Source organism: Dromiciops gliroides, chromosome 2, assembly GCF_019393635.1.
Source record: "Dromiciops gliroides isolate mDroGli1 chromosome 2, mDroGli1.pri, whole genome shotgun sequence".
Taxonomy (NCBI): domain Eukaryota; kingdom Metazoa; phylum Chordata; class Mammalia; order Microbiotheria; family Microbiotheriidae; genus Dromiciops; species Dromiciops gliroides.
In genome coordinates this window covers 296,664,831-296,675,612 of record NC_057862.1, presented here as the reverse complement: position 1 = coordinate 296,675,612, position 10,782 = coordinate 296,664,831, and the positions used below count along the sequence as shown (strand labels likewise).

Below are 10,782 nucleotides of genomic sequence, written 5' to 3'. Positions count from 1 at the left end.
CAAATTTGAACTCAGGTACTCCTGAATCCAGGGCCATTGCTCTATCCACTGCGCCACCTAGCTGCCCCAACACATAGTAGGTACTTAATAGATAAAATAACTGAATTCCGCCTCAGCATCAGCAGAGACCCCTGTAATCTCCCCTGGCCAACCACTTGCCCCTCTAACTAGACCATGAGCTTAGTTCCAGAAGAAGCTAGTGCTGCAGTCAATTCAGAGGCTCCAGGGGTCTCTTTCTCTGGCACAGCTTGTCTGGGGCTGGATCTGTATAGGTGTATCCAGGTTCTAGGTGGCCAGCCTGGGTCTGGATCTGTGTCAGGGCAACTGTGAGGTTGAACTCCACTCCTGCCCTGGCACAGCAGACCCCTTCTGCCAACCTTCTAAACTGTCTTTGGCTGGAAAATAATTTCATCCCATCCTTTTATTGGGTTTTGCTGCTCCAGGAATTGTCCTATGGCATTATTTGGAGATTTTTGGTTTGATCCTGTGGGGAGGTCCCAAAGGTTACTGCCTTTCCTCCACCATCTTGGCTCTACCCCTCTTTTGTCTCCCTTTGCCAAAGAGATATGGTAATAGACACTGCATAAATCCAATACTTAAAACCACTTACTGCCTAGCAAACATCCATGGGTATTTTAAACTCTCAGCATACACCCCAAAGGTGATAAGAGGGGAAGACCTGTTAATACTCATCCAGAATTATCCATTGCCTCTGACCACATCTTTATGTTATGATGCTGATTCTATGGGCATCAGCATCTACTAAACCAAATTTCCATTCACTTCTCAAGTACATACAACATATATACAGTGATCTTACTTCCATTTGTAGCAGAATAACTCTACTCCTTTCACCTGCTGTTGATGTTGTCCTTGCGTCAGACTGTCCCTTTGCTTCTCCAAGTAGAACAGACCTGTTTTCTGCTATACCGTTTCTTTTTTAATAGTATTTTATTTTTTTCCAATTACATGTAAAGACAATTTTCAACATTCATTTTTAATAAGATTTTGAGTTCCAAATTTTTCTCCCTCCCTCCCCAATCCAAGAAAAATGTCATTACTTCTTCTTCTTCTTCTTCTTCTTCTTCTTCTTCTTCTTCTTCTTCTTCTTCTTCTTCTTCTTCTTCTTCTTCCTTTTGTTACTTGCTCAGGGTCACACAGCTAGTAAGTGTTTGCGGAGATATTTGAAATCAGGTCTTCCTGACTCCAGAGCCAAATAGAATCCATTTTGCCACATAGATGTCCCCACTCTTCCATTTCTTAGCAGGTTTTATGAAAGCACTTGCTTTCAAAGCTGAGTGACCAGTGGTGTTTTGAAGCCAGTTCAAGTTGAGTTTGTCCAAGATAGAATAATCTTTGAAGGCATGAAATCATTCTCAAATGGACTGACTCTTGGTAGCAACTGATCATCACCTGTTTCTATTTTAGCTCAAGACCATCAAAGGGTACCTTCAACTGTTGGTGATATAACATACATTCACATACTAGTGTCAATCTAGGTTCATCTGCTTCCTTAAATTTTACTGCTTCTCTCTTTGATGTGGAGCAGCTGGGTGGCCCAGTGGATAGAGCACAGGCCTGGACATGAAGACTTAAGTTCAAATCTGGCCCAAGATACTTACTAGCTGTATGACCCTGGGCAAGTCACTTAACCCTGTTTGTCTTGGTTTCCTCATCTGGAAAATGAGCTGGAGAAGGAAATGGCAAACCACTCCAGCGTCTTTGCCAAGAAAACCTAAAATGGAGTCACCAAGACACCACTGAGTAGCAGCTCTCTGTTGTCTTTTGAAATCAACTACCCACATATGTTATGAAGATGAATAGCTTTGAGATTAATAGTAAACTAAATGAATTTAGCATATGTTTGTCATGGTGTCCTACTATCAACCAAACTGCCTCTCCAGTCTTTGTAACCATTCTTACCATTTGATTTCATGTTGCATAGTTTTCATACTTTGCATAATTCCAAAAGCTATTTCTTTAAGGCCTTCCAGCAGTTCAACCCTTTTCTTTTCCTAAAGTAGGTACATGCCATCAATGCTACCTACTGCTGCTGTTCTCCTTCCCTTCCCCTGGTATATCCCCTGAGCAGCCACCAAGCACCTTGCTGACTGCCCAAGGATCTTCTCTCTTTCTAAACCTAAAATAATAAAAGGCAACCTTATGACAGGCCAGGGAGGCACTGCAATAGAGAACCCAAGAGTAGAAGGAACAAGTAACAGGAGTCTAGGGAGGCAGCTGCCACTACTGCCACTGAACTGGTCACTCAAGAAGCTAAGTACAGAACTTACTCAGACCTACAGCCTGACTCCCAAGACTTCCCCCTTCCCATAGGCCCTGGAAAGCTTAGAAGCAAATGAAGAAGGCCGCCCACTACCTGGAATGCAGGGCCTACCTGACTATTTTGACATCTGCCCTGCTACTGACTGCAGTCTCCCATCCCAGGCCTTGAACCTGACTTCCAGGGACCAGGCCCCTCTCCTGACATCAGGAAAGACAGAAATTTACTGACTACATTCTTACAAAATTCTTTGCATTAAAAAAAAAAAGTCTTTGCATAATTTATATGGGATTGAAAAAAAAGCAGCAGCACGGGTTAACGAAGGCAGCCAAGGGATGTACTTCTATTTGGGCCTACGTAGCTCTGTAGGGCGTCTTATATAAAGAAGACTCTTCATCCCTCCACCCTGGGCGTTGTCTCTGGCTGTTGCCCATGCCCAGAACACACTCTCCTTTCCCCACTCCAACTACTGACCTCCTTGGCTACCTTTAAGTCTCAACTACAATCTCACCTTTTATGGAAGCCTTCCCCCACCCCTCTTAATTCCAGTGCCTTCCCTCTATTAATTATTTCCTATTTATCCTATATATAGCTTGCTTTGTATACATTTATTTGTATGTTGGTTTCTCCATTAGATTGTAAACTCCTTGAAGGCAGGGACTCTTTTGCCTCTTTTTGTATCCCCAGTGTTTAGAACAGTGTCTGGCACAAAGTAGGTGTTTATTAATGGATCTTTTCCAACTATGACATCCATTAAGAATAAGTTTTGGGGGGGCAGCTAGGTGGCACAGTGATAGAAGCATTGGCCCTGGATTCAGGAGGACCTGAGTTCAAATCCGGCCTCAGACATTTGACCTTACTAGCTGTATGACCCTGGGCAAGTCACTTAACCTCAATTGCCTTACCCCCCCAAAAAAAATTAAATTGTGCATTATATTATATAATTATATAAATAATATTAACATAATTTAAAATAATGGGATTTAGCAGATACTCAAAGACCCACCTGGAGATTAATCTAAACTGATTGAATTAAGTGAGACTGACTGCTGATTAGCCTACTTCAAGTTAACTAGATTGTAATCACACCTGGCAAGCCTTTAAGAAGGTATTGTTCTCAGAAGCTAAAGACTTTGAACTTAACTGGAGACCTCTAGGCTAGATAGGCCTTTTCTTAACTTTCTGAACTCCACATGAATACCTTGTATGCTTTAATAAATGCTTAATGGGGGTGGCTAGGTGGCGCAGTGGATAAAGCACCAGCCCTGGATTCAAGAGTACCTGAGTTCAAATCCGGCCTCAGACACTTGACACTTACTAGCTGTGTGACCCTAGGCAAGTCACTTAAGCCCCATTGCCCTGCAAAATAAATAAATAAATGCTTAATGCCCAAAGACTGGTGCTAAAGCTTCTAATTTAAGGCAACCACACAATTTAGATTTTAAACATCACATATATAATGCACAATAATATTTTAAAGACAAACAACTTTGAAAAATTTAGAAACTATGATCAATGCTATGACCAACCACAATTCTGGAAGACTCATGATGAAAATCTACTCCAAATAGAGACGTGATAGACTCAGAGTACATATTGTTGCTGTTCAATTGTGTCTGACTCTTCATGACCCCATTTGGGGTTTTCTTGGTGAAAATACTGGAGTGGTGTCCCGTTTCCTTCTTCAGTTCATTTTACAGATGAGAAAACTGAGGCAAACAGGGTTAAGTGACTTGCCCACAGTCATACTGCTAGTACATGTCTGGGACCAGATTTAAATTCAGAAAAATGAGTCTTCCTGACTCCTAGCTGCCCTAGAGTACAGATTTAAGATGTGTGTGGGCTTTGCAAATGCTGCTACTGGGAGTCCTTGTCTTGGTTCTGCCTGCCGGATGCTTCCACTGACACCCCCAGATCAGGCATCTGTGGCCATGGCGAATCCCAGAATGTACTTCGACATCACTGTTGACAACAAGCCCCTGAGCCAGGTTACTTTCGAGCTCTTTGCAGACAAGGCTCCAAAGACAGCAGAAAACTTGCACACTCTGAGCACTAGAGAGAAGGGATTTGGTTGCAAGGGATCCTGCTTTCACAGAATCATTTCTGGGTTCCCATGCCAGGGTGGTGACTTCACATGCCATAATGGCACTGGTGGTAAGTCCATCTCATCTATGGGGAGAAGTTTGCTGATGAGAACTTCATCCTGAAGCACACTGGTCCTGGCGTCGTGTCCATGGCAACTGCTGGGCCCAACACAAATGGCTCCCAGCTTTTCATCTGTACCGCTAAGACCGACTGGTTGGATGGCACGCATGTTGTCTTCGGCCAAGTGAAAGAAGGCATGAATATCATGGAAGCCATGGAGCGTTTCGGTTCTCGGGATGGCAAGACCAGCAAGAAGATCACCACTGCTGACCGTGGACAACTCTCATCAGTTTTTTTTGTTTTGTTTCCTGTCTCAACCATCAAGCCATTCCTCTGTAGCTAGAGAGAGCACCCCTGAACCCCATCTACTCATACCTTGTGATCCTTGTGTTCTCACTTGCTGCAATTCTCTTTGAATTTAATTTCCTTTTTCCTTTCACAGGTTGGCTGGACAACAGAGCTAAGTTTATGATTATGAAATAAAAACTAAACTATACCTATACTCCTTTTTCTGATTTGGGGACGGGGACAGATAAGTTGGAGGTGAGCAACAGGATCATCTTAAGCTTTATTAATAAATGTTTGCCAACTTAAATAAAATTTACTTTTAAAAAATGACTGGAGGGGCAGCTAGGTGGCACAGTGGATAGAGCACCGGCCCTGGAGTCAGAAGGACCTGAGTTCAAATCCGGCCTCATACACTTGACATTTACTAGCTGTGTGACCCTGGGCAGGTCACTTAACCCCAATTGCCTCACCAATAAATAAATAAACATAGTACACAAAAAAATGACTGAACCAATCCACAGCTTTATCTGCAGTTAATTAGTGTGCCTATCTATCTTCCCACAGACCCTCCAATAATTGCAATTTTCTTCTTTTGTCACCTTGTCAAATCTGATGGGTATAAGATAGAACCTCAGAGGAGTTTAATTTGTATTTTTATGAGTGAAAGGGAGCTTTGTTCATGTTGATAACTAGAATTTTTTCTTTTGAAAACTGCCTCTTCATATTCCTTGACCCTTTATCTACTTGGCACTCAAAAACTCTTTTTGAGAAGGTACTAGAATAAACTAAAACACTGTTGAAATATGAATCATCCTCCCTTCCCCAGATCCTGCATTTATATTCATGCAGCTTAACATCTATTAACTTCCTTCCCACTCAGACACCAAAACTGTCATCAACATTGAGGGATGTTATCCCAATGTTTCACATATGATAAGAGGCTCCTACCAGTGTTGTAGGCAGAGAGGTGGTGGCATATGAGTTAAGAGTGCTGGACTTAAAGAAAAAAAAAAGAGTGCTGGACTTAGGGGGCAGCTAGGTGGCTCAGTGGATAAAGCACCAGTCCTGGATTCGGGAGGACCTGAGTTCAAATCTGGCCTCAGATGCTTGACAATTACTAGCCGTATGACCCTGGGCAAGTCACTTAATCTTCATTGCTCTGCAAAAAAAATAAAAAATAAAAATAAAAGAGTGCTGGACTTGGAATTGGTAAGAAATGAATTCTAGGGGCAGCTAGGTGACACAGTGGATAAAGCACCGGCCCTGGATTCAGGAGTACCTGAGTTCAAATCCGGCCTCAGACACTTAACACTTACTAGCTGTGTGACCCTGGGCAAGTCACTTAACCCCAATTGCCTCACTAAATATATATATATATATATATATATATATATATATTTTTTTTTTTTTTTACTGGGCAAGTCACTTAACTTTCTTGGCCTCAGGTTCCTCATGTATAAACTGGTGATCATAATAATAATAGCACCAACCCCACAAGGTTGTTCTAAGTATTTTTTGGGGGGTGGGGCAATGAGGGCTAAATGACTTGCCCAGGGTCACACAGCTAGTAATTGTCAAGCATCTGAGGCTGGATTTGAACTCTGGTCTTCCTGAATCCAGGGCCGGTACTTTATCCATTGTGCCACCTAGCTGCCCCCTCTAAGTCTTAAAATGAGATAACATGTGCAGGGCATTGCAAACCTTCAAGTGCTATAGAAATGTTAGCTATTATTGTTGTTGTTATAATTATGTGCTTCTCAAGAATCACAGTGGTCAGAAAGGTTTTAAATAGTACCAACAATAACAAACCTTCCTTATACTTGTACAGAGATTTACAGATCATAACATGTTTTAATACCCATTGCTTCATTTGATTCCCACCCACGATGACCTTCTGGAGAAGGAAGGATGACAATGATCATCCCCATTTTTTACAATCAGGAAAGCAAGACCCACAAAGTCATTTGTCTAAGCAGAGTCAGGACCCGATTGTCCAATCTAAATGTGATTTAGCCCCTCCCAGGGTTAAGAAAGGCTCCCTTCTGGACTTTGCAAACTAAGAGCCCTGGGAAAAATTTTTGGGAGGATAGCAGCTCCTCTCTTGGGGTGAACTCATCATTTGTCCCAAGAGTTCAGGAAATTGGGGGCAGTGTCATTACTAGATATGGCCACAAGGTGGAGGAAGTATGCCACAAAGTAGCTCTCCAACTGTTCACATGCCCAAAAAATAGCCTTACCTAAAATAGTTAACTCAGTAGACTTTACAAAGTCCCCTTCCCTGTCCTATCTCAAACTCTCTACTGCTCCTTCACTTGCTTGGGCTAAGGTTGTGTCTGTCTGCAGACTAAAGAAAGCACAGGAGCCCTGCTGAAGGACATCTTCTTGATGTGCTCGCTACCTTCCACCAGATGCAAATCCTAAACAGTACCAATCGTAATGCTAAAAGTATCAAAGTCAGAACACCTAAGTTCTTGTCCTATGTCTGCCACAGACACACTATGTGCCTTTTGGAAAGGCCTGCCCCCTAACTCTGTTCTGAGGGGCTTTGAAGTCCCAATGACTTTCAGTAAAAGTCATTGTGCTACCTATCCTTCATGACCATATATACCTGGCTAATCATTCACTATTTGCATTTGTTCTTCGGAGGATCATTTGTAAATCGACAATGCTCTTCCATGGAAAACCTAAGATAGTTTTCCCTTCTCAGTTTGCCAAAGAAATAACACCAACGGTATAGTTACTTTTTTTTAAGGAAAAGAAAGGCATCCTATTTTTAGACCCTGGGACTAATTCTTATCTCAGAAAGAAGACACAACCTAGGACCAGACTGACAGATCTCTTCCTCAAACCTGGCTTTCTTGGTGGATGGATCCATTCTCCCATAACCTCCATCAATAAAGAAAACACGGGTTCCAAATGGTCTTTACTATGGGTAATCAGGACTTTGCTGCTCATATCCAGATCACCTAAGATGGAAGAACTCATGTGGGAGATAGCAGGGACCTGCTTCTGCGAAGATACTCTCCTTTCCCCTCCCACATGGGTTGGGGTGCTACTTCTCACATAGGTACCACCATCTTAAGTGATGTGGGGTATGTAACAAAGTCTTGGTTACATACAAAACATTGGTTACATTGAGACATATGATGTGGATATAAAAGGTAACATCATTGTGAGAATCAGAGCACTTCCAACCTGCTGAGAATGATATTGCAGGGAGGCACCACCATGAGGAGAAAACATGAGGTGACCTTTCTGGGGTGTCGAAAGTCAAATTGGCATCCAAAAGTGATGTCTGCCACCTGTGGGTCGTGTCAATTGGTGCTACCACTCAATTAGCTTGGAGCTGTGTGCTAGGATGGCCCTGCTTCCTGTTTGACAGGGGGCTTCTGGGAGAAGCCTTGGAGAAGCAAGATCTTTTTAGTCCAGACTTTGGGGTGGTGGCAGAGAACTTCACGTGGGCTGTTAGGGAAAGGCAAGTTTTTCTCTCTGGCTATACCAAATAGATCTAAACTAGGGTTTTCCTCTCTCTCTCTCTCTTCACTAACTTCTAATACACTTTAATAAATACTTAAAAGCCTAAACTCTTGCTAAAGCTTCTAATTTAAGGCGACCACTCATTAGATTTTTTTGTTTTGTTTTGTTTTTGTTTTTGTTTTAGTGAGGCAATTGGGGTTAAGTGACTTGCCCGGGGTCACACAGCTTTTAAGTGTTAAGTGTCTGAGGCCGGATTTGAACTCAGGTCCTCCTGACTCCAGGGCCGGTACTCTATCCACAGCGCCACCTAGCTGCCCCCACTCATTAGATTTTAAACATCACAGCTAGAATTTTAGACTTTATATCATAAACAAATTAGAGAGCCAAGGGAGAAAATATCTTTCAAAACTATGGATAGGGAAAGACCTCATGTCCAAATGAGGGATAGAGAGGCTCATAGAAAATAAAATAGACAATTTTTATTTTTTTTAGACAATGGGGGTTAAGTGACTTGCCCAGGGTCACACAGCTAGTTAAGTGTCAAGTGTCTGAGGTCGGATTTGAACTCAGGTCCTCCTGAATCCAGGGCCAGTGCTTTAACCACTGTGCCATCTAGCTGCCCCCAAAATAGACAATTTTTAAAAGTTGTTGCACAAACAAAATTAAAGCAGTTAAAATTAGAAGGGAAATAAGTAATTGGGGGGAAAAAATTTTACAGCAAGTTTCTCTGATATTCTCCTACCTAAGAGATATAAGAAATAGATTCAAATTAATAAGAACAAGCACCATAACAAAAGACATGAATAGACCATTTTCAAAAGAAGAAATCCAAGGCATGAACAACCACATGAAAAAATGTTCCAAATAACTATTGATTAAATTAAATCTATAAACTAAAATTAAATTAAAACTATAGATTAAATTAAATTAAAACTACTTTGAAGTTCTACCTTACACCAATTAGATTAGCAAAGAGGACTTTAAAAAAGAAAATAACAATTGTTGGGGCTTCAGCACTCTTTTAATTTTTGTGGGGCAATGAGGGTTAAGTGACTTGCCCAAGGTCACACTGATAGTGTCAAGTGTCTGAGGCTGGATTTGAACTCAGGTCCTCCTGAGTCCAAGGCCAGTGCTTTATCCACTGTGCCACCTAGCTGCCCCTCAGTACTTTTTTTTTTTTGGTGAAGCAATTAGGGTTAAGTGACTTGCCCAGAGTCACATAGCTACTATTAAGTGTCTGAGGCCGGATTTGAACTCAGGTCCTCCTGAATCCAGGGCCGGTGCTCTATCCACTGTGCCACCTACCTGCCCCCTCAGCACTCTTAGTAGAGCTGTAAATTGGTCCATCCACTCTGGAAAGTAATTGGGAACTAAGAACCCAAAGTCACTAAACTGTACATATTCTACCAGACTTATACCCAAAAGAGATTAAAGAAAGAATAAGAAGACCCATATTTTAAAAACTATAGCAGGGGCAGCTAGGTGGCGCAGTAGATAAAGCACCAGCCCTGGATTCAGGAGTACCTGAGTTCAAATCCGGCCTCAGACACTTGACACTTACTAGCTGTGTGACCCTGGACAAGTCACTTAATCCCCATTGCCCCACAAAGAAACAAACAAATAAAACAAAACTATAGCAACTCTTTTCATTATAGCAAAGAACTGGAAACTTAGGTGGTGCCTATCAATTGGAGAATGACCAGACAAATTATGGCATATGAATATAATGGAGAATTATTGTACTTTTAAAAAGTACCGCTAGATGGCACAGTGGCTAGAGCAAGATTTCATCTTGCTGAATTCAAATCTAGCCTCAGACACTTGCTAGTTGCATCACTTAACCCTGTTTGCCTCAGTTTCCTCATCTGTAAAATAAGCTGGAGAAGAAAATGGCAAACTACTCCAGTGTTTTTGCCAAGAAAACCTCAAATGGGGTCATGAAGAATTAATTGGATGTGAAGTGAACCAAACCAGGAAAATGTATACAATAACAGGAACATTGTAAAGACAAACAACTTTGAATGTAATGAGTAATTACAGTTCTAGAAGGCCAATGGTGAAGCATGCTACTCACCTCCTGACAGAATGGTGATGGATTCAAGATACAAAATGAGACATACATTTTTGGACTCAACCAATGTGAGATTTATCTTGCTTGACAATGCATGTTTGTGACAAAAGTTTTGCTTTTCTTTTTTTTCATTAGGATGGGAGGGGAGGTTGGAGGGAAAATAATAGGGCTGCCCCCAAAAGAAGTCATGGAATAGTTTTTATTGTTGCATAAAAGAGAACAGAAGGAAGATAAGAAGTAATCACAAACAGGACAGCTTTGAAAGTTATATGTTGAATTTATTATAATTTATTAATTATTATAATTTATATTTAAAAAGGGAAACGATATATAATAAGAGATTTGTCAGTTTCATGTACAATCCATTTTTTTCTGTTCTATGTCATTTCATTTGGTGTTTAAAATCAGAATAAAAACAAAATTTAACTAAAAATAAAGAAAAAGAATCACTGAACTATAGATTATTAGAGCAAAAGAGAGAATTTTTAAAAAAAAATACCAGAGCTGGAAGAGATTTAAG

At 41.2% G+C, this 10,782-nt stretch overlaps 1 pseudogene; it reads left to right on the top strand.

Moving 5' to 3' along the window:
* The first annotated feature begins 1,059 nt into the window (after nucleotides 1-1,059).
* On the top strand, nucleotides 1,060-4,769 carry LOC122738760 (annotated as a pseudogene).
* Nucleotides 4,770-10,782: the final 6,013 nt, after the last annotated feature.